Here is a 24,806-nt window from a genome sequence, read left to right as displayed (position 1 = left end):
TAGTTGCGTGTCCTTCTAGTTGTGGGATGTGGGACGCTGCCTCAACGTGACCTGATGAGCAGTGTCATGTCCGTGTCCAGGATCTGAACCCTGGGCCACCGCAGCGGAGTGCGCGAACTTAACCACTCGGCCATGGAGCCGGCACCCGAAGCTGGATTTTAAGGAACAGAAGCAGTCACACTCAGTCCGCAGGAGCTGTGGGAAACGTGTGCTGGGAACCCTCATCCAACATGAGCTCCCCGAGTGGAAGAAGCTGGACCACGGTCAGGAAAATGAAGCTGACGTGCCAGTAAGGACAGAGACGACTGAGAGTTAGAACGAGAGAGAGAGAGAGAGATGTCCAGTTTTCCTGAGGCCCTCTCCTCCTCCTGCTCTGGGAAACACTCCAGAATCCTTTCATTCCCTTTGATTAACTTAGCTCGTTTGTTTATCACTTACAACCAAAAAGTGAGTAATAGATGAGGAGGTCTTTGAGGGCAATATAAATAATTTAAGTAAAAATAAAGAAAAAAAGGAAGGGGGAAGTAGAGAAGAATCTCTCGGCCTGGGTTTCAGGGGAGCACAGCCTGAGGCAGATGCCCCTGTCCCCTACTCCATGAGAGCGAGCATGCCCCGGGTGGGGGGAGAAACAGGGGAGAGGAGGACAGGGTGAGGGCGGGTTCCCAAGCTGGCCACCACCCGATGTTAAGAGCAAGGGTTTCTCTAACTTCTGAGGGGGATGTTTACCCGCAGACTCCTGTCTCCTGATGGTCAAAGGTTTCCCTGACAGATGCTGCTTCTCTGCTCTTCTGAGTTGCACCAGGTGGCTGCTTAGGGGTCCGCAGTACCGGCGACCACGGGGAAGCCTGGGGCGGGCGAAGGGGGTAGTGCAGGTGTGCAGTGAGGCGCTGCAGAGTCGTGTCTGAGTGGACTTGGTCAGAGTCCGTGCAGAGCTGGTACTAATGGCACCTGCTTCCCACGGTTGATGCAGGAATTCATGCCAACGCAAGTGCAGACCCTAGAACAGCGTGGGCAGCGGGTCGGCATTAGCATCCAGCAGACGTTAACTACTGTCGCTGCTACTTGTTCCACTTCCAGTAAAGGTCTCAGGAAAGACGAACACCACCACAGGACGGGTTAGAACAGGGGGAGTGGAGATGGGGAGACCGGCTGGGTCCAGGAGCACACGTTCGAGGGTATCGAGTGAATTAGTCAGAAGGCGGCTGAAATCGTTCAGGTGAGCAGATCAACAAAGCGCGTTGGCGTAATTTGAGAAATCACTTGGTCCTCTAGATCTGACTTTGGTTTTCTTTTTTTGACAGAAAACACAGGTGTAGAAAAGTAGTTGTATACCAAAAGAACATCAGTGCAAATATCAATGGCAGCTGATTCTGGGCTTTGGTATCAGGGAGTATTAGGGAGCAGTGGGGCCTGAGGAAAACACGGGAGTGCATGCTGGTGTGAAGGCATAACCATTGCTCAGGAGCAGTTGACTAAGGCCATGTGAGAAATCAGGCCAAGGGAAATCCTGAGATTTGTATAAAATCACTCACGTTTTGTGTCGGTTCAATTTTTTCTAAAATATTATGTAAGTCAAAGAAAACATCTAAAGGCCCCTTGAAAGGCATGGTTGTTAGTGTGCAGTCTGTGACTAGTGGGGAGGGCACAGAAGCCAGATAGGCCTGTGACTTCCCAGAGTGCAGAACCATATCTCATTGATACCTGTGTAGGCAGCATTAATATACCTTTCCGGCACAGATATCAGTCACATGATCCTTCCCCAGCAAACCAGGCGGGAGGCAGACACATGAGCATATAATTATAATGCAGTTGTGTCCAAGGTGTAATGACGGCACAGAGGTAAGGCAACTAATTAAGGGAGCCTTCGTCCAGTAAGACTTCCTGGAGGAGGTGACATGCCATTGCTAAGTCATAAGTTTAAAAAGCTAAGAAGGTCATACAATTTTTTTCATTATTTGCTTTAACTATCATTTAGACTGGCTAAAGCAAATATTGAAATTTAAAGAAACACATAGTAATTCTGAACTTTTTTCAGCTTCATGCTGTGGAAAACAATAAATGCATTAATATTTCCACTTAGGAGTGAAAATGTTTGGAGAAGCTGAAAAAGATTGTTTGCCAAGCAACAGAATATTTTATTTCCTTAGAAAATAACCATGTCATCTGATAGGAAAAATTATTTCAAAATTACGAGTACCTGTTCTGCCAACATTAAAGGGGGTTTACGTTATATTTATTTTCTTATTGCTTCTCAGACTTGGAAAATATGGTGATCAGATAAGACTGCCTTTTCTTTAGTAAAAGACAGATTTTATCTTCAGGAGACAACAGAGAACTTTTTACGTGCATTTTTTAGCAGTGAAATAATTAAATCTTTTAGAGAAAATTATGTCTTTTGAAAATCGTTCAGATACATGATTGCATTTGAAGGTCTTCAAGATCCTTTTGAGATCTGAAAATAGTTCTTTTCCTTTTTTATGGAAAAGGCAATATTTCATTCTTGAAATAGATATGTCCCATTGAAAAGAAACCTCAGGACCCGCCCTGTGGCCGAGTGGTTAAGTTCTCATGCTCCGCTTCGGCGGCCCAGGGTTTCACCAGTTTAGATCCTGGGCGTGGACATAGCACCGCTCATCAGGTCGTGCTGAGGCGGCGTCCCACGTGTCACAACCAGAGGCACTCACACCTAGAATACACAACTAGGTACTGGGCGCTGTGGGGAGAGGAAGAGGGGGCGGGGGAGGAGGAAAAGATTGGCAACGGATATTAGCTCAGGTGCCAATCTGTAAAAAGAAAAAAGAAACCTGAATAAATGTATGCTCACAAATCTGCTAGATTAGTTTAATTAGCATTTTGTCAATCACTAACAAGAGCAACTTGGAGAATCTGAAATGGAAGGATCACAAAGTTTTGAGGAAATCTCTATAGCTTATTATTTTTAATTCTGTTTATTTTTCTTTCTTTTGATTAGAATGGAACAGAGTGACGTTTTAGAAAGGAATATTTACCTTCCGACCTTCAGAACTGGGAAACTGCCCAGCTGGCCTTGTCCACTCAGAATTCTGGTTCCCAGGGCTAGCTCCTGGTACCATAAAATGCTGGTGATTCTGACTTTGGCTAATTAATAATTTATAATAAACCAGATGAGATATGGGGTAAAATTTGTTTTTGAACCATTTAAAAGAGGGCGAAAGGATTTTAAAGCAGCTTAATGTTATAAATGAGTCTGCAGACGAGATGTTTAAGATGATAAGAAGAAGAACAAGCTGTTCTCAAAACACGTTCGAACTATGGACTTAAATAAACAGGCAAGCCACGTGCAAATTATTTAAACCGATTCTAAACCCTGTTATATTTGGAAGGAATCTGAAAGGTTATTTGGTGGCATTCTAGTTTCACCACTATAAATATCTTTATTTGAAAATATTTTGCTCAAAATACCACTAGTAAATAATAAAATTACTTTTGTTAAAGCACTCTATAGTCACCACTGTTCTTTTCAGAAAAGAGTCTAAATTGGTGTTTTTCAAAATGATATCTGTAAATTATGTTGAATAGCTTTATTTATGTTTTTAGTAGATTTTCTTTCTCATAAGGTTTAAAAAATTTATTTACTTATTTTTAAATGACTTATCTTGGGTCTGGCTCAGCAGTGCCTTGACAAACTATGGCGGGTGGAGGAGAGTGTGCTGTTGGAGACAGATCTGATACTTGGCCCCTGAACAAACCTGGTGACAGGTGCTGGTTGGCATTAGTCCAACAAGAGAGTTGAGGGGGCCAAAATGGATGGTATAAGAGAAATGAACTGCTGGGGTTTCAAGAGGGCATCCTGGGAGATTCGTGGGGCAGAGTAAGAAGAAAGCAAGTGCTGCTTGGTGGTCCGAAGCCCAGACGTTTGACCTCAGGGAAGTTAGTCAGCACACCCCAGGACCCAGACTGCCAGCAGCGGTGTTGGAAAGAACAAGGCAGGATCTGGTGTTAAACAGCGTGAGCAAGGAGGCGGGAGACAGAGCATCAGACTGAGGTCTGGGAATCAAGGCAGAGCATACAAGCTACAGAACTGCGAAGTAGGTGCAGGGGGCGCCTGTCCACGGTGTCCAGCTCCACAAGTCTCCTTTGGGAAACCGGCCAGAGGGTGAGCGTGGAATTGACCCCACCCAGCTCCTGGGGTGAGCCCTGAATGCTTAGGCCAAGCAGCGTTTTGTCCACGTCCTAAGCTGGGTGAAGCCTAGAGACGTCAGAACTTTTCCCAGGGCTGTTAGAATGCAGATCCTCTCCTCTCTCTTTGGCACCATTGCAGCCAGCTCTACTATCATGAGGGGAAGCGTACTGAGGAAAACGCTGATGCAAGGAGGTGGGCAGAACTGGAGGTTGGCAGAGGAGTGAAGAAAAAGCCCTAAGGATACAGAACCTTGCCTCTTGTGATGCCTGAAGACAGCAATTCCCCTGGACTTTTAGTTGCCTGGACCAATGCGTTCCTTTTTTTCTTTTATTTATTTATTTATTTATTCTTGGTGAGGAAGATTGGCCCTAAGCTAACATCTGTTGCCAATCTTCCTCTTTTTGCTTCTGGAAGACGGTTGCTGCACTAACATCTGTACCAATTTTTCTTCTGTTTTGTATGTGGTACACTGCTACAGCAAGGCTTGATGAGTGGTGTGTAGGTCCATGCCCTGGATCCAAACCTGCAAACCCCAGGCCACTGAAGTGGAGCATGCAAACTCATCCACTGTGCCACCAGGCCAGCCCTTGCATTCCCTTTTTGTTGCAGCCATTTGGGTTGGACTTTCTGTCCCTTGTGAGTGACAGCACCTGATCCATTAGATGCTGACCAGGAATAACGAGGAAGCCCAGTTGTTAGTGGATGATTCATGGTGGGCATCAAGTCTCAGGAATAAGACTGAAGTCTTGTTATGATTTGGGTAACTTGAGGTTAGAGGTGACCTGCTGTTGAATCCCAAGGAACTGGGAAAAAGTATTTAAATTTCTTTTGTTGAAGATTAGGATTGTTCTAGAATTTAAGGTGAATGTTGAACCTGCAGATGGACATAAATTCGATAGGAGGAAGATGGGCTAAGAAACAGGCTGGGCCTGAGTCTGTTTTGTTGTTACTGCCTTTCGTGGATTCCAACTCCCAGTGGCGCTGTGTACAGCAGAGCAGAACCCTGCCCATCCTCTCACCTTCTGGCGCTGTGTCAGACAAAGCTCTGCTGCTATTCATTGGGTTCTCGTGGCCAATTTTTTCAGAAGTAGGTGGCCAGGTCCTTCTTCCTCTCTGTCTTAGTCTGGAAGCACCACTGAAACCTGTCCACCATGGGTGACCCTGCTGGTATTTGAAATACCGGTGGCATAGCTTTCAGCATCACAGCAACAGGCAGCCGCCACAGTATGACAGCTGACAGATGGGTGGTGTGGTTCCCTGACCAGGAAATGTCCCTGGGCCCTGGAGTGAGCACCAGGTCTTAACCACTAGACCACTAGGGTTGCCTGAGCCCATTTACAGCACTCCTAAATTTCATTTTTTCTTGGAATTGGGGACAAAGTTTTTGAGAGGGACCTAAACTCTAATTTTATAATGTAGGACAAAAGAAAACATAAATGTACATAAGTATATTAACTAAATGTTTAAAAATAAATTTAATTTATAGCCAAAATCTATGCCAATAAGTGAGGCGAATCTCTGCAAGTGTTCTCTTTGTTTTAATTGGCACCAAGAAGGCACCTGAGAATGATATGGTGACAGTTCCAATTAGAGGTTAAAAGTCTTTGCTATCCTCTCCTGGAGAGACTATACTTACCTTGTTTATGGTTATATTCCCAGGGTCTAGTACAATTATTGTTTGGAAAATTGAATAGATTACCTGGTTGTCTTCTTACGGGTTCCCCTCAAAGCTGATCTTGAGATGAGGACTGGAGTGGAGGTGGTTTATTTGGGAACGAACTCAAGCTGCCCAGCAAGGGAGTAGGAAGCGACACAGGCACAGGGGCAGATCCAGTAGGAGGCGGGTTGATAAGCCACCTGCTGTTGTAGATAACAGGAGTTCACCCCACTGGGCACAGCCTGAGGAACCGCATGGGACGTGTTCCAGAACTGTTCCCCAGGACAATGGGAAAGACAGAGGTTTACCCTCCAAGTCCTGTTCTCCACCAGGTGAGGATTGACTGCATCCCTGAGGTCGTCTCCTCTTGTGTGTGTGTGTTGTGTCTGTGGTGGCTCCAGTTCCCACGGTGTGGAGAAAGCCCTCAGGCAGAGGCAAAGGGAGAGCCAGTGTACCAGGAGCCCTCAGTCACAGCTACAGGTGAGCTCGGAGGTGGGCCAAGAGGGTGTGGGTGGACACCAGCACCTGCCACCTTGGAAATCAGGACATCTGTTTTTATGTGGTCAATACCTCTAACCCACTTCTTCAGGTCATGGCATCTCCCTTGCATTTGGTGAACTGATACTCCTTCACTCCTCACATTTCTGGCGTCTGCCAATGAAGAAGTGCTGGATTCCTTTTTACTGCCTTAGAATTTTATATGTGGATGCTGGAAGGAAGAGGAGATCTCTCTCTCCTCTGAGTTCGTTGACTTGAATGACATGAACCTGGAGTTTTCTGCAGACATGCTTCTCCTGCCTGCGGTCCATGGGGGAGAGAACGGAGCCGCTGCGTACAGAGAAGTGAGACCAAGGCACGGAGAGAGCAGAGGGGCAAGACTGAGACTTTAGGTGAAGTCATTCCTCAAGGCAGGGAAGTACCCCGACCTAACCCAGTTTCCACTCTACCCCACCCTGAGTATGTTTTTCTTTGTGTATGCTAGACTGAATTGGATTTTTCTCACTTACAGCCAAAATAGTATTAACCAATATACTTGCTCAAAATATACATAAATATACATACTTGTCTCTCTCTAGATATATATATCTATATATGTTCAGAGTATATATATATTTATTCTACAATGTGCCAAATAGCTGGCTGACATAGAGCAGCTATTACATTCTCGGGGGCTGAGAACCCTAAAATGAAGCCCACAGGCCTTGATATACTAATGGGAAAGTAACAGCTGGGAAGAAAACAACAATCTTTTCTCTGCTCTAGGAATAGAAGGAAAAGGACATGGATCTTGTGTGGTCTCCAGAAGGGCAAGTCTCTTTTGAAGATCTTGAGTCCAGCACATAGAAAGGCGAGTTTGCTACACAAGTTTAATTTAGGACATTGAAGCGCTCAGGGATCGTGGCGGGAGGAGTTCCTCAAGAAAAGCTTTGCATCAGCAGTATCCTTGGTTTTCGTGTGTTCTTCTAGAGATGTTTTTAAAAGTTGTTTTGCTATGTATTTATTGTCTTAATTAAGAAGTGGTACTTCACAGTGACATCTTAAACACACCTGCTTTTTCCTCTTCTTTTTACTTCAACTACCAGAAACGAGTTTAAGAAGTAAATAGCTTGACAATATCATTACCTACTTCAAGAGGCTTTTTTATTATTAATTTTCTTTTCTTAAATAGAAAATCCCCGTTCTTCTCTCAGGCGGATCCCATACAACCCTGCTTATTTACTGCTTGATTTTCTTTTTGACGCTTTCATGACTCTCATTCAAATAGAAAAAGCTTAAAATTACTTGTATTTATGGGCACAATCCAGGATATTTCATGCAAAAACAGCAAATCAGTTTTGGAGAAAGCATAGGAAATTGACTTATGCATGATTCTGATGAGAGACTATGGTATTTAAGACAGTTTTACAAACTTTTGAGTAACTTATCTTGGCCGGGGTTTTGCTAGACTCAAAATACTAGGCTGCATATCCAGGCCTTGTATAAAGCCTGGCAGATGATTCTTGTTATTGGAGAAATAATGCCAAGAAATTACTGTGAGACTCAGCTGCCTTTCCTGCAACTGAGGTCTGAGAAGGCAGAGCTGGAGCCACGGGGTTGACAGTCTGATATTTCAGGCCCACTGCCAGGGGTACGTTGATCCCGGGTGTAAACACTGCCCATGGAGGGTTGTGCCGAGGTGGCATGTTTACTAGGAACAGCAGAGGCCAGTGAGCTGGAGGAGAGCACCTGTCATCGTTAAGAAGGAACAGGAAGTTCCCAGTGGGCTGAGCAGCAGGTCTGGAGGAGCCTAGGGCTGTAGGCAGGACACGAGTTTGAGATGAGAGTGGGGAGGATTGGGAGGAAGTTGGATCAAAAGAGTGCATGTTAACTGTGTAAATGCTAAGAGGATTGAAGGCGTGCTTTGCTGGTACGCCAGCGGGAGTGACTCTGATAGCTCAAAGGAGCCATTCAGAACCAGACATTATCCACAAATCAGATAACTGAAAATCAAAACGAGGAAGGCAATCGATCAGTCACTTACAACGTGCCAAGTAACTTGCCAGATTCAATTGTTTTTCCCACAGTGGTTGTACTGATTTACAGGCGCACCTGCAGCGTGTGGGAATTCCAGCTGCTCCACATCCTCACCAACAGTTGGTATCGTGTCTTTCTTATTTTAGTTTCATCAATATTAAAAAAAAATCTTGTGTATCTCGTGAGGAGCAGGATTGAGAACTCATTTTCTATAATCTGAGAAATTATACTGGAGAGATAAGGATAGGAGCTGACGTTTAGAGTAGTCAGGTGGGAAAATGACTTAACCTCTTTGTGTTAAGTAATCCTCGTTCAGACAATTAGGATAGCACTTCATAACGCTGTGGTAAGGATTTGAACGTGTTAAGACATGCAAAGCATACGGTGTTTGCAGTGTTAACTGTTGGTTTTGTGTCTTCCCTGTAGCGTCAACCAAAGAGTGGACAGACTTTCCTGGGTTCATTCTTCGTGGGTTGTGCTCACCTTCCCCAAACGCTTCCGCGTTCTCCACCTTAGCCAGCCACTCGCTCTTTCGTCAGGTGTGCAGGTCATAAAAGGTACTTTTTAGTCGTTATCTTATAATGCCAAACCAAAAAATTCATGAGAAAAAAAATGGTCGGATAGGAGGCAAGGGAAAATGAGTATGGGTTATCTTCTCCATAATTTCTACTGTTACGAATATCTTCACAACAGTTATGAACAGCCAAGATATTCGTTTTCCTTCAAATTCAAACCATTGGCTTAAGAAATATTTTGTATTAATTTTCTAAATCTAAGAAATAAAACAGAGAAAATAACACTTAACAAGCATGTGTTGTTACACACACACGTAACATAATTTCTACAGTTTCAGATATGTCATAATTTCAGAAGTAAGAAGAGATGGCAGATGCTCTTGTGGGGTCAATGTAGGCTGAATTTTGGCCTTATGAAAACTTTTTTTTATGTCAAATCAACACACTGAAAAAGTATAACCTAAAATATGAATATTTGTAATTAGAATCAACAAGTGAGTATCCATACCAATATGCCATTGTATCAATTATACTTTACAGCAAAAAACAGCATATGTGCTTGTGGTTCTTCAGCATGCAGGAGCAAATCGATCAAGTTTATTTTACTTTTGAGGCAAGGTTGTGAATAAATCAATAATTTTTATTTGCCACCTACTGCATAACCAGAACACAGTATCTTTGGATATACAAGAGTGAAATGTGTGTTGTTACATTTTTCACTCTGATTATTCATATATTACTTTATAAATAATTCCAACTATGTATAACATTGCAACAAAGATACACATGACCTGAAACCCTACCAGCATTAACGTTTTGGCATTCAGATTTGAGTGTTTAATAAACTCTAAAACCTTACATCTCTTACTAGCTTTCTCATTGGCTTGCTAGGCTACGGAGATTCAGATTCCACTGTTCCTTAGAATAGCCAGTCCTATGATATGTTCACTTGTTGGTTGCCTTGCTGCATCCATTCCTGCCTTCCTCTTTGCTAAAAACGCTTCCAATTTCCCATCCACGTGTGGACTGTTGTGGCCCTTGGTCACCTTAAGCCAATCAGCATATGAGCCCAGATGGGTACTCATGAGCTGGGCCAATCAGGACCAATAAGACTATGTTCTGGGATTCCAGCTGAGTGGAGCAGACTTTCTCTTTCCTGCTGGAAACATGTCGTCAAGAGGGATGCTTGTTGGAGATGGAGGAACCACTAAGGAAACACTGCTGAAGAATGAGGGGCAGCAACTACATTCCAGTCACATTGTTTGATCACTGGATCCGGCTGCTTCTGAAACAAACCTACTCTGGACTTTTCAATTACGTGAGTCAAATTCCCTGTGTTGTTTAATCCAGTTGGATTTTCAGTCACGTGTAACCAAAGTCATCCTGACAAACACATGGAGCTCCGGGTAGTTCCATTTGGACGCGACTCTCAGCTCCTTGAATAACTGGAAGGGCTAGGAGACCCATTCTTGCATGTCATGTCAGCTCTTGCATGAACCACTACTTCTAAGACGTAGAATGCCATATGGATAGACCACTGGGCTCGGGGTTAGAGGACAGGTTTTAGACTTGGTTCTGACACTTTTTTGATTAAGTGAATTTGTAAATCGCTTAATCTCAGTTTATCTATAAAATGAGAAAGTGTGCCTTCAGTGTCTTCATTTATCTCTCTACCCATTGCAGCAGAACCCTTTTTCAGAAGAAATCCTATGTCGAACTCCAAGAAATAAAACACATACCACTGTGAGTTACAAGACAGGTAATCGTTTTTGTCATTCCTGTATCCTTAGCACTACCACAAGTCTGGCAAAATGTGTGTCCTCAGCCAGTAGTTGCTGAATGAATGAAGAAGAGCAGAGCTCCTCTGTTGGGGGACTAACATGGAGTCTGGACCCCACTTCCTTGGCCTTACCCCCGTCTCCCTGAGCCACCCTTGAGGTCCCACCAAGGAACTCCAGGGCTTGGCGGAGCACAGTGTGAAAGCTAGTGACAAAGCGACTTGTAAGGCCCTTCTGGTCCTAACATCGTGAAGTTTGTCCTAGTGATTTTTGCTGCTCCAGAAGGTGAGTGTGTGTTGATTGTGTCATCAGAATTACATTATGGGACTTTTCAAAGGATTGTTCCTACCATACTGAGATGTTTTTCTGTCACATTAATCTATTAATTACTACTAATTAATCTTGTACCATTTTGATTAATCCCAAACTAATTAATTAGTTAATCACTTGCTTTTTAAAAAGCCTGCCATGGCCAGGCACTGTGTGGGGCCTGGTGGTAGAGCAGTGAACAAGTTGGGATGACAGATACTTTCCCCTTCTCTTGGAGCTTCCTGGGTTGCACGTTAGAAGCTCCCAGGGAACTTTCAAACTCCTGGTTCCCCATAGGTCTCACCCCCAAAGGATCGGTTGTAGTTGGTTTAGAGTCTTGGTTCTCACACAGAGATGGGGGTGATTTTGTACCCCAGAGGCAAAATGTCTGGAGACATTTCTGGTTGTCACAGCTGGGGAGAGGGTTTCTTCTGGCATCTAGTGGGCAGAGGCCAGGGATGCCGCTAAACAGCGCACAGCACAGCCCCACGACAAAGAGTTGTCCAGGGCAAGGTGGCCGAGGCTGAGCACCAGGTCTAGGGAGTGACCTGGTGACTCCAAAGTGCAGCGAAGGTTGCACATCACCGTTCTAGAATCTCCCGGGAAAGGGCGTGGTGGTGGAGGGGGGGTCTGTGGGAGGCCGCGAGTTCTGGAAAGAGCTTCCCACGTGGTTCTCTGCACCCTCCTACCAGCCAGGTTGAAATTCATGTTGTAAATATTTGCACACTCCCAACTATGTGCCATATACTTGAAGGCTAAAAACATAAGCAAGATGTGTTCTTTGGCCTCAGGAGAATTATAACCTAGAAGGAAAGAAGGCACTCACAGCCTATTTTACAACAGAGTGACGGCTGGTTTGCGGGAGACCCCTATTCTTTTTGTTTATTTGTATTCTCTAAAATTTCCAGTAAGTTTGTGCTAAAGTAGTAAAAGTAAAAAATAATATAAATAAAAATAATAAATTTAAAAATATACAATATAAGAAAAATGATATAAATGACTTTTTAAAATAAAAAGTGTGAGATCACAACGGGTACTGTTATTTGTTGCATGGCAGCTAATTGAATAAATTGGTTCTTGCAAAAGACTTACTTGGAGAAATGTGTATGCAAATCCTTAGCCTATTTTAAAAATCAGGTTATTAGTGTTTTTGCTTTTGAGTTGTAGGAATTCCTTATACATTTTGAAGATTAATCCTGCATCAAGGCGGAGAGATTAGACAATCATCTAGCCATGTTTGGGGTCCATCATCAGGGGTTGATTTCACAAGTCTGACCTTATCATAAGTGTGTGATGTCAGCACACACTCCCTCTTGATAATGCATTTTTCTTTGTGCTTTCAGGGGGTAGTTTCACGACAATGAGGGGATATCCGGGGGTAGAACTTTATTCTTCCTCCCACGATGGCCGTGTGTGTGCATGTGTGAGTGTGTCTCAGAAAGCCTGTGTGGGGGAAGGACAGATCTGAAGAGAACAAGGGCCTCTTAGTTTCTTGGCAGAAATGGTGTCTCATAGGAGGTAACTCATGAGGACCCTGGAGAGGAAGCCTTGGAGATGTAGAGACATGAAAATTGGACAAGCCAGGCTTTTAAAATGAGCATTTTCGAGTTTGATCTAAGTCTAACCTGGGTAAAAAAATATACCTGTGTGACTGAAATTTATTTTTAAAATTTATTTATTATTATTTTTTTTGAAGACTGGCCCTGGGCTAACATCTGTTGCTAATCTTCCTCTTTTTACGTGAGGAAGATTGTCGCTAAGCTCACATCTGCGCCATTCTTTCTCTATTTTGTATGTGGGATGCCACCACAGTGTGGCTTGATGAGCAGTGTGTAGGTCTGCGTCCGGGATCTGAACCGGAGAACCCGGGGCCGACAAAGCAGAGTGACGAACTTAACCATACACCACCAGGCTGGCCCCTGTGACTGAAATTTAAAAGAAAACAAAACCTCTCTCTCTGCTTTCCAGAATTCTTTTTGTTAGAACTAATTCTGGTATTTAAATTTACTTGAAAATAATAAATAAGGAAGAAAGTCTCTCCTTGGAGATAAAGCTGAGAGTTTAAAATGCTCAGAAAAGCTGCTTGCTGTTTTCACACTGGGTCCTTGATCACGGTCTCAGGGAATTTTCGACCAGGGCAGGAGCTGTATGGCATTTTGTGCCTCTTGTTTTCATTCAGTTGCTCATTTCTTTTAAGCTCAACTGACATTTTCTCCCAAGAAGTCTTCTCTGATCCTGTCAGCACAGAGGAATTTGACAATCGTAAGACACGCAAAATAGTCGCTGTTTCATTGTTTATTATTTTTAACAGTAAAATTCTCCTTAATTGGTTTCCAACTCAGGGAGGCAGCACTTGGTCTGGTTCATGTCTCCCCATCAGGACAGACACGAGCCCTGGGCATCGGTGTCCTGGCGAAAGTCTGCTGGATGGGAGAGCTCTGTTTTCTTTCCCGAGCCCTCTGCTGAGAGCTGAGCCTGCAGCCCTTTCTCATTCTGGCTCTGACTGCAAGAAGCAACCACAGTCAATTTTTCTATAAACCTCGCCATTTCGATGCACAGTTCCAGCCTGCAACCTCTGAAACTAGAGCAGGAAAGGACATTATGTATGGATGTCAGAAATCCACAGATGCTCTGGTTTCAAATACTTTCCACTGTTTTTTTTTTCCTTTCATCAAATGAAATCTTTCCATGTTTTAGCTCTAAGAGAGATTAAGCACATTCAATCTAATTATGCAACCTACTGACAAATGCAATCTAAATGTGAAACACTCCACCAGTTGTATTTCACAGTTGCCACTGGCAACAGAGATGAGTTTGGAAAACTGCACAGTCAAGTCTGAGCCTGGTTCTCAGGCCTCCAGTGGAAGACGCTTCCTGGGTCTGCTCTTTCTTCCCTTCGCTCTTTGTATGCGGGCCGCGTGGGGCCAGTCGGCTCCGCAAATTACTGAAAAAGGCTGCATCCAGGAGGGAATACCACATACATTAAAGAATGGAGAAAAGCTCTGAAAGTTAAACAACAAACAAACAACACCCAACTTGCCAGGGAGTCTGAGACTGGATATTTTCTGCAGCTAGAGGAAATGCAATTTTTCTGATGTTAGAGAATTCTGGTTGTCATGGCATTTAAAAACTTCCTAATTCCGTACATCCTCAGTGGCTCCTCAGCCAGCAGTCCAGCCTTAGGCGTCGCAGTTGGTAGCTCTCACACGGTCCTGCATTGTGTTCAGAGACCGAGGAGATCGCTGTTTCCAAAAGACGTTCCTCATTATTTTTATTCACTTTAGGTTGAACAACGAACAGTGTGTTTTCTTTCTAAAAATAATTTTGCTGATTATTTTGAATTATAGGCTGGGTCTACAGGGCAGCTCCAAAGCACTTTGGAAGTGGAAAAACGAGTGCTGGCACCGATGTGGGAACACTGAGATGCACAAAATGGTTTCCTTGAAGTGCGGGTGCTCAGCCGTAGGAGCAGCCGGCCTGACCAGTTTCTTCTGCCCTCAATCTGCAGGCCCTCCTGTGTGTGATCTCATTGAAGTCTTTGCGACCGCCTGACAGGTGTGCAAACCCCTGCAGGACAGAAGCGCTTTGCAACAGAAACAGCTCTGTGTTAACCTCCTGCGCTGAGCACTCAGGCTTGAACTGCATCCGAGCTCCTCCCCGCCCAGCAGGCCCTACACCAATGTGTGCTGTGGGCGAGGCCTGGGGCTCCCCCTCCTCTTCTGGCCTGAGGTGCTGAGGTCCCAGGATGCCTCGAGGCAGGGCCCACCCAAGGGATTGCTTGAACAGACTTTCTAATTTACTCAAATCTTGAAATCATTAAAAATTCGCTTTTACATTCTGTTTCGCATCTCAGCCTTGTACCATTAGCCTCCGCCCAAGACCTCCCAGCTGGAGTCACAGTGCTTCCCAGCCGTGGGATCAGCGCTGGCGGCTGACACTTTTCATTTATGGATTCGCTCGCCCGGTTGTCTGTCCACCGCCGTTTACACATGTCTGTTGATCACTGCTGAGGACTGAATGCGTTTGTCCCCCAAGTGCACTTGTTGAATCCTAATCTCCAAGGTGACTGGTACTTGGAGGTGGGGCCTTTGGGAGTGATCAGGTCATGGGATGGAGCCCTCGTGAAGGGGATTTGCCCTTGTCAAAGAGGTCCAGAGATCTCCTTAGCACCTTCCACCACGTGAGGACACAGTGAGGAGACGGCTGTCTGTGAAGCAGGAAGAGGCCTCTCACAGACACCGAACCTGCTAGAAGCTTAGCCCTGGACTCCCAGCCTCCAGACTGTGAGGACCAAGCCCCCAAGCCTACAGTGTTGTTACTGCAGCCTGAATGGACTGAGACATCTTGTACCGTATATGAGGCACAGTGCTGTGAATATGGCAATAGGCAAAAGTAGACACAGTCCTGTTCGCAGGGGTCTTACAGTCTACTGAGGGTAGGGAATAATCATCCTCAATACTTTTTTTTTTTTTTTTGCTGAGGAAGATTGTCCCTGAGTTAACATCTGCCCCAGTCTTCCTCTATTTTATGTGGAACGCTGCCACAGCATGGCTGACAAGTGGTGTAGGTCCACGCCCAAGATCCGAAACTGCAAATCCAGGCCAATGAAGTGGAGCTCAAGAACTTTACCTCTAGGCCACCAGGCCAGCCCCCCATAGATTTTTAATTCCGTGCAGACAAGGTCTGTAGTGCTGTGAAGGAGCCTACCGTGGCACTTGTCGGGGGACGGGCAGGAAGGCTTTCTCCCAGAAAGTTCCAGCTTGTCTGTGATGAGTTAGAGTTATGTCACCGAAGGAGTGAGGCAGGGGGAGGAGGACATCTCATCCACAAAGCCCCTCTGGTGGGAGGTGGGGCATCTCCCCGGAGCTGTAGTCAGGGCAGTGGGATGAGAGCGGGGGCAGTGAGAGGGCACGTGGGGGCGAGGACCCAAGGAGGCTGTGGACAGCGGCAACGGTTCTGGTTGGCAGGTAAGAGAAGGCACTGAGGGCTTCAGAGCTGACAGAAGGATGTCTGAAGATCCCTGTGGCTGCTGTGTTGAGAGAGATTCGCGAGGAGGCAGGAGCGAGATGGGTGAAGATCCCGGGCCGTGGTGCTGGTGGGGACCCACAGCACTGGTGGGTTTCAGAGCTTTTCCGAGGCAGAGTCACTGGGCATTGTGACGTGCAGTGTGGGGTGTGAGGGATCCCGGATGGCGGACTTTCTGACCCTGCCATCAACCCCCTGGAGGGGGAGCTGGAAGACGGCCCGTTCAGAGGGGAAGATCAGGAAGGCAGCTGTGGGAGTTTGGGTTTGACAGCTTTGACTGGCCACGTCCAGTAGGCACTCAGACGTTTGGGTCTCAGGTGCAGGGCGGTGACAAGGGCCGGAGTAAGTCATTTGTGGACCATTGGTGTAGGCGGTAAGTGCATCTGCAAGTAGGGTGAGCCTTCCTGAGGCGAGACTGTGGAGGGAGGACCCAGGACTGAGGACATTCCAACGTTTAACGGTCAGACAGAGACAATGAAATTGTCAAGGAGACAGAGAAGGGTTGCAGACCAACAAGGAGAAAACCCAGAGAGAACAGCATGCTGGATATTCCGCGTTTGTCTTTCTGCCCTTCCCCACAGCTCTGTGCCCTGGGAAGCTCGCTCCGTTACCATCGTCGCCCGGGCTCACTTGCCCCCAGCCTGATGCTGGGCCTGGCCAACGAGGGAAGAGAGAGGTCAGACCTATTTCCCTGGCTCCCTCCCTGGTGTAGGGCGGATTTACAGAGGCTTCCTTCTTCTAACCTCCACAGTTTCTGTATCAAGTGAGCTGAGCAGTAAATGAGAAGAAAAGAGAGAGAGGCGGAGAGTGTGGGTGTATCGAGTCTTAGGAGAGGTTGCATGTGGCCGTGAGCAGCAGAAGGCAGCGTTGGAGCTCGCTGCAAAGGCTGCCTCTAAGGTTCCTCACGCACGGGCATCTGCTGAGGCGCCTCTGTGCTCCCTCCTTGTCCTCCTCTCTGGCTCTCGTGTTACTCTCACACACTCCAATCTGGCAACTTACCCACATTTTGCACGAAGGAGAAGAGTCACAGGAAAGTAGCTGGAGGTGAATGTGGGCTCGGAAGAGAGTTAAAACCCCAACCACCCCTGATCAGGTCAAGGAGCGTCTTCACAGCTTCAGGACCAGCGTTCGGTGGAGGCTCGACCGCGTCTCGTGGCAGTAGGTCCAGCGTCTGGTGTGCAATGGGAGCACTGTGCACACCCCTCTGCATACTCTGAAATGTGTTGCTCTTCTCTATTCCCTGTCTCGACGGCCTGATGTGTATGATCAGGTTCCTGCTTGCTCACCTGTTGGCTCTCTGGCCAGCAGTGTCTTGACCAAAATAAAGGAGAGAGTCCATCTAGTCCTAATAACTGTCCACATCAGTGGCTGGAGGTTTCTTACCTTGAAAAGTTCTAGCAGCAAAAAGAGTGATTAATTAAAACAGACTAGGCCTGTATTTTGGAGGGAGAACTCTATAAAGTGTTCTGTAGATTTAATAAGAAGGCGTGAATGAGGGACTGATGCTGAATTGATATTCACAGCTTCCTTAAGTCACCGCTGAAACTTCTTTAAGTGAAGCTGTGCATTTACACACGATCTTGTTTCTTTTTCTTGGGTTGTCTGCGTTGTTCTGACACACTGTCTGTGCCAGGAAAGCGATATCCTTAGTCTGTGCCTTAATCACCAATTACAGAGGGTTTTTATTGTTTAGTTTATTATTGCTCTGAGTTCACTTGCAATATAGAAACACTATTAATTACCTTTAAGGGAGGCGGCTTCTGGCCCGGGCTTTCTGCTGCTTCTGCTGCTTCTCCTGGAAATGCCCTCCCTTTTCATCTGCTGGATTGCAGCTTTTAGCTTCTTTTTGAATCCTCTCTGTTGCCTCCGTGTTCTATCTGCATGTTGCAATGTGAGGGGATTTATTTCACTTATTTAGTGATGGGAAAGTAATTTGCAGTTTGAGTCTGAGCTGAAAAAGGTCTCCCGTTGGGCAGAAACAGTAATGCCAAGGTAACTGCTGTCTGAGTCTGTTAAACATCCTTCCTGGATGCAGATACTCAGCAGTTTAACTGTTTTAGCACCAATATTATGTGGGTTATTTAGATACTAAAATTTAGATATATATAAAGGAGTTTTAACAAGTTGGGGGGCAGAAATGGAGTTTAAAACTGGATTAGAATTCCACTCTGAAAAATTCCAATTGCAAATTCTTCAGTTCCCCAAGTAGAAAGGACTTGGGGACAAATAGTCCCAGTAACTTTTATGCTGTCAGGGCCTTTCATGATGGTGAAAGTCTGTGGGCCCAAGGCCACCTTCCAGAATGTGAACGAAGCGGCCTGTGGGTTTGGATTAGAAAGTAGTCCTGCCTTAGCAGTTCTATTCTTGCCCATCCATGGCCAGACTCTGCCCAGGTGTCTGCTTCCTGACAGCTCAGCATTAGCGGAACCTCCTGGATTCTATTTGTCTACCCAAAACTCTATCCTGTCCCCTCTGATGTTTCAAATTTCCCCACCTGGGAATCCTGAATTCTGGCCAATCTTGACCCTTGCCACATCCTGTCTGGCACTAGCCAGACCCTGTGACATCATGGAAAGGCACTGGGTTTGGGATGACGTTACAGGGTGCATTGGCACGTTAAAACAGATGAATACATATGATTACTGCTGATAAGAGTTGCCATGCAGTTCTTCCATCCTCTCTTGTGACATAATCCTTGTGAGCATAAGGCTTGTAAGCAAATTAACATAAGCCATTGTCTAAAGATGTTCAGCCAAGTCTTAAAAAATATCAAGTAGGAGACTCAAGGTACACTTTCTTTCAATTCATGAGGTTGGCCTCTTTCTAATGCCTCATTCTAAACATCATGGGCTACAGGCATATGGTTGTTCTTAAAATTAAGAAAAAAGAGAGTAGATATGCCTTGGAAGATGTCATTAGAATTAAGCAAATAAAATTTTTGCAGCCATTTGGAGATTTTGACAAATTATGGATTATTTTCTTTCAAGTCACCTGTGTAATAGGAATGGATAGCAACATAATTATGAATTTAAGATGGAAAATCTTGAAGTTGAGGTTTTCCTATCTCATACGTCTCTCATGCTTTTTTACCCTCTATTTTGGAATACTTTTTATCTTTCTCAGGATATATCTTATATATATATATAAATTAAAAACATCTTACTTACCTTTCAGTTCATTAATTCTCTCTTCACCTTTGTCTAATTTGCTCTTAAATCCATCCATTAGATTCTTTTTTAAAGTTTTCAAATTTCTACTAAAATTTTTAAACTTGTCTTCTAATTCCTTGAAAACATGAATACTTATTTCATTTTATTTTATTTTTTTGAGGTAGATTAGCCCTGTGCTAACTGCTGCCAATCCTCTTTTTGCCGAGGAAGGCTGGCCCTGAGCTAACATCCGTGCCCATCTTCCTCTACTTTATATGTGGGAAGCCTACCACAGCGTGGCTTGCCAAGCAGTTCCATGTCCGCACCGGGGATCCAAACTGGCGAACCCCTGGCTGCTGGAAGTGGAATGTGCACACTTAACCGCTGTGCCACCGGGCCGGCCCCAATGAATACTTATTTTAAATTACATCTGATAACTCCATTATCTGGAGTCTATCTTCTTATTGTGTTTTCTTCTTTTAGTTTCTTATGATCATGTCTTATTTTCTCATGTGTCCAGTTATTTATTATTGTGTGCCAAATGGTACATGTGAGAACTTTCAGACATTTTAGGTTTGTGGTTGATGATGTCTTCCTCCAGAGAAGATTCACCTTGCCTCTGACAAGCAGCTGTGGCAGGAGCATTTGCAGTCCCAGACAAACTTTTCTTCCATCAGGTACAGCGATGATTCAAATCTGGGCTCCAGCCCCCGTGAGGGCTGGTCTCTTTCTTGTCCAGCCTGACTCCTAGGCTGCAGCCCTCACCAGTCGCCGTCAGTGCCCGAGTGTTTGTCAAGGCCTCTTCTCCTGGTGAAGCCCTGAATCCCAGGTTTTGTCCTTATGGTCCCTGGAGTCTGCTGAGAGCTGTGCTCAGTTTCTCAGACTCTTAGCTGGCACTTTAAAAATCATCAGCCTCCTGTAGGGAAAAAGCAGCCTCAAATGCCAGACTCACCTCTCTGGGCTTTCTTCCAATCCAGACCCTGTACCTTCAATTTCTCACTGTCTCATTAGTTATTTAGTGCCTCAGAAATATATTTCAGGATTAATTTAGCTTTTCTAGCTATTCTCAGTGGGTAGATTTTTACAAAACAACTTGGTTAGTCATTGCTGGATGTAGAACGTTAAAAAAAAAAAGCTATTTTATTAAACTACTCAGACATTGACTCTGCAATGAACGCACTCATTCCAAAATAAATACTGTTATTTGAGAGGAATATTTAAGATCAATTATTTGGTTATTTGTTTTTATTAAAGTAAAATTGGCTAATTCAGTGCCAACTGGATTTGTTATTTTCCAAACACTTTTCCAAAGCATATATGCAGATGATAACGAATAAAGTAATTCAGAGGGAAAGAGCTAGGAAAAGATAAATATTTTCAGATGTTACTGTATTTTCAGGGGGGGATTGTATAAAACTGCTGAAATAGTTCATGGTATTGTGCCTGACTAGTGAGACTTAAGTAAAAAAGAGAAATGCATTTTTTGTCTTTTTTCTACTTAAAAATTTTAGCTACAAAAGCAAAATAATGTTTTATCAAGCATACTACGTAGGTGATGTTTTATACTTCTTGTTCTATCATATGAAGAGGCAAATGTCGAGTGCCTCATTGGGGAAGCCAAGTTTGGTTACCTGCTTAAGGTGGCGTCTGCCAGATTTCTCCATTGTAAAAACATGTTCTTCTTTCTATAGCTATCAAGTCATTTGTGGAGGTGACACTTGAGATTTATGAGTAAAGTCTTCTCCAACGGAATTACAAACAAAGGTTTTAGTAACAACTGATGATCCTTGCCTGAATGAATTTATAAACTGTGGGTTTTAAAATGGCGATTTCCCAACTTGATCATTTCTTCTTGGGCCTTCACTGCAGAAGATTCTTTCTTAGGCATCACAGAAGGACTGTTCCTTCCTTGCGCTCCTTGTGAGCAGCGCCGTGCTCCAGAATCTGACTCCCGATGACCCTGGCACACCCCCTCAGTCCCGTGTTCCACACGGACTAGCCCTGCAGTAGGTTCACTTGTGCCGTCAACAATCATCCCTTTGCTCCTTCTTGTTGCTTACATCAGCCAGAGTCCATTTTCAACACTTGCCATCCAAATGGTGCTTATTATTAAATTTGCAAAACTGTTTTCTGAAAGTTGGCATCAAATTAAAAAACCACCAGCAGTGTTTTTAGATACTAGTTTCTCTGGACTGTATTGCATCTTTCTCTGTCAAATATGAAGGTAATTATATCTAATCTATAAAAAGACTTTGACTCCCTGGAAATGCAAATCTAAATTGTAAAAAGATAAAATTGTTGTTGTTGTTTTTGTTTCTGTTTAAACATTTTATCTGTTTCTTCATTCTTAGAACAAGAATTAGAATCCACTTCGCTCCACAAATATTCACTGAGAATGTATTCTGTGTTAGGGATTGGGGCTACACCAACGAATGAGAAAGACATGGTTTTTAGCTTTGTAGCTTCTAATTTAGAAGAGGAGACAAACATTTAAACATGCAATTATATTACCAAAAACCTGCATTTCAATGAATTTCAGGTGCTTTCTGCTTTTTTGATCATACCAGAAGCTCCCAGCAGAAAGTTTTCACACAACTGTATCATGAGTGCCACCTGGCTGGCAACAACTGTAAGATGTTATCAATTATACGGTGCATTCTTATTTCAGAAATACAAAAATAGGAAAAAATGTGTATCTTGGAATTCATGAAATTCAGCAGTGAGCACTTTGATAAAGAACAATCAGAAAGAGAAATTAAGAAAAAAATCCCATTTACAAATGCATTGAAAAGAATAAGATACCTAGGAATAAATTTAACCAAGGAGGTGAAAGATCTGTACTCTGAAAACTGTAACACATTGATGAAAGAAATTGAAGATGACACAAACAAATGGAAAGATATTTTGTGCTCATGGATTGGAAGAACCAGTGTTAGAATGTCCCTGCTACCCAAAGCAGTCCGCAGATTCAATGCAATCCCTGTCAGAACTCCAATGGCACTTTTCACAGAACTAGAACAAATAATCCTAAAATGTATGTGAAATCACAAAAGACTCCAAATAGTCAAAACAATCTTGAGAAAGAAGAACAAAGCTGGAGCTATCACACTCCCTGGTTTCAAACTACACTACAAAACTACAGTAATCAAAACTGTATGGTTCTGGCACAAAAACAGACACACAGATCAATGGAACAGAATAGAGAGCCCAGAAATAAACCCATGCTTACAGGGTCAATTAATCTATGACAAAGGAGGCAAGAGCACGCATTGGGGAAAAGACAGTCTCTTCAATAAATAATGCTGGGAAAACCGGACAGCTACAGGCAGAAGAGTGAAACTGAACCGCTATCCTACACCATATGCAAAAATAAACTCCAAATGGATTAAAGACTTAAATGCAAGACCTGAAACCATAAAACTCCTAGAAGAAAACAGGCAGTAAGCTCTTTGGCGTTGTTCTTAGCAATATTTCTTTAGATCTGTCTCCTCAGGCAACAGCAACGAAAGCAAAAGTAAACAAATGAGACTACATCAAACTAAAAAGCTTTTATACAGTAAAGGAAACCATCAACAAAATGAAAAAGCAACCTACTGAATGGGAGAAGATATTGGCACAATGTATTGAATAAGTGGTTAATATCCAAAATATGTAAAGAACTCATAACATTCAATATCAAAAATCAAACAATTCAATTAAAAAAGGGGCTGAGGACCTGAATAGATATTTTTTCCAAAGAAGACATGGAGATGGCCAATAGGCACATGAAAAGATGATCAACATCACTAATCATCAGGGAAATGCAAATCAAAACCACAATGAGATATCACCTCACACCTGTTAGAGTGGCTATTATCAAAATGACAACAAATAGCAAGTGTTGGTGAGAATGTGGAGTAAAGGGAACCCTTGTGCACTGTTGGTGGGAATGCAAACTGGTGCAGCCACTATGGAAAACCTGCAGCTTCCTCAAAAACTTAAAAATAGAACTACCACATGATCCAGTGATACCACTTCTGGGTATTTAGCTGAAGAAAATGAAAACATTAATTCTAAAAGATACATGCACCCCCATGTTTATTGAAGCATTATTTACAATAGCCAAGATATGGAGACAACTTAAGTTCCCACTGACAGATGAATGGATAAAGAAATTGTGGTACATATATACAATGGAATATTACTTAGCCATAAAAAAGAATGAAATCTTGCCATTTTTGACAACATGGATGGACATAGAGGATATTATGCCAAGTGAAATAAGTCAGACAGAGAAAGACAGATATATGATTTCACTTATACCTAGAATCTAAAAACAAAACAAATGAATAAACAAAACAGAACAGAAACAAACTCATAGATACAGAGAACAAACTGGTGGTCACCAGAGGGGATGGGCAAAATAGGTGAAGGGGATTCCAGTTGTAGAATACATAAGTCACAGGCATGTAATGTACAACATGGGGAATATAGACAATAATATGGTAGTCACTTTGTACAGTGACAGATGTTACCAGACTTGTGATCATTTTGTAACATATATAAACATCAAATCACTATGTTGTACACCTGAAACTAAAACAATATTGTACGTCAATCATACTTCAATAAAAAACAACAACAACAACGAAGAAGTTGGGAGAGACACAGGACAGTCATGGACGTGGACATCTGAGTGGAAAAGTCTCTGAAGGAAGAAAGGTCTAGTCTGGAACTGAAGGATGAGCAGCAGCTGTGAAGAAAGTGGGAAAGAGGGATCCGGGCAGAAGTCGCTTTCCATGACATTTTCCTCATCTTTGAATCTGGGGGTTTGGGGTCCAGGTTAGAATGTACGTATGTGTGTTAGTACTTTATTTTGTTTTAGCAGCATTCTTTTTAAGAGAAAGTCTGTCTGGGCTTTCCCTGGATTAGTTCCCGACCCACATAAAACAGTGGTTGCTCTTGTCAAGGGGGTGGGGTGAGACCTAGCTCTACCCGCCCCACCCCCACCCCCACCCCCTTGAAGGGGCGCCCAGGAGTGTGGTTTGAAAGCCACCGGACCAGATGATGCCAAGATCCCGTCTGCTTTCAATGGTCTATGATGAAATGTGCTCGTTTGGACGGTGTCTGAAGCTCCATTTACACAACTGGTATGTGTCACAGGTGGCCTGTGCTGCCAGATAGTCTGATTCCAAAGCCCACACTCTCACCTTCATACTATACTGACTCCAACGATGTTATTCCTATTTTATTCCATCTCTAAAATGGGGGCGATTCTATGTTCTAGGTCAGTGAGGAACAAAGGAGCTTCATCTAGTTCTGCGTGAGCGCTGTTTCTCTGGGTGTGCCCAAAAGACAGATATCATGTGCCATTTGATAAAGACCTTGTTTCCTTGTCTATTATTGAATAACAAATTACCCTAACACTCTGAGGCTTCAGACAATAATAACTTTATGTATTACATGACTTTGTGGTTCAGGAATTTAGGCAAGCTTCGGCTGGGTGCTCTGCTCCACTTGGCGTTGACTGGGGGTACTCAGTGTTACGCAGCCAGTGCCTGGTCTGGCCTCGGGGCCTTACTAACTTGCCTGCGGCCTTAGAAGCTATGGCTGGAAGACTGTGTTCAGTTGGGTCATCTCCTCAGTGTGGCCTCAGGCCTTTCCATGTCATCTCTCCATCAGGCCAATCGCCTTTTTACCTAGTGGCTCAGGGTGCCA

At 43.9% G+C, this 24,806-nt stretch overlaps 1 long non-coding RNA gene across 3 annotated transcripts; it reads left to right on the top strand.

Annotated features, from left to right (window-relative positions):
• The first annotated feature begins 7,547 nt into the window (after nucleotides 1–7,547).
• Nucleotides 7,548–14,739, top strand: LOC124235435 (uncharacterized). 3 transcript variants are annotated; one of them, XR_006887480.1, is made up of 5 exons: nucleotides 7,548–8,094; nucleotides 8,760–8,890; nucleotides 9,980–10,166; nucleotides 10,639–10,911; nucleotides 14,283–14,739. It is a non-coding gene; the product is annotated as an uncharacterized LOC124235435 (long non-coding RNA). The 3 variants fall into 3 exon arrangements; XR_006887477.1 differs by lacking the exon at nucleotides 7,548–8,094 and adding an exon at nucleotides 8,108–8,452; XR_006887478.1 differs by lacking the exon at nucleotides 7,548–8,094 and adding an exon at nucleotides 8,108–8,456.
• Nucleotides 14,740–24,806: the final 10,067 nt, after the last annotated feature.

The sequence above is a fragment of the Equus quagga genome, chromosome 1 (assembly GCF_021613505.1).
Source record: "Equus quagga isolate Etosha38 chromosome 1, UCLA_HA_Equagga_1.0, whole genome shotgun sequence".
NCBI classification, from domain to species: Eukaryota; Metazoa; Chordata; class Mammalia; order Perissodactyla; family Equidae; genus Equus; species Equus quagga.
The sequence above is the reverse complement of the archived record's forward strand: the minus strand, read 5'-3'. Positions and strand labels throughout refer to the sequence as shown.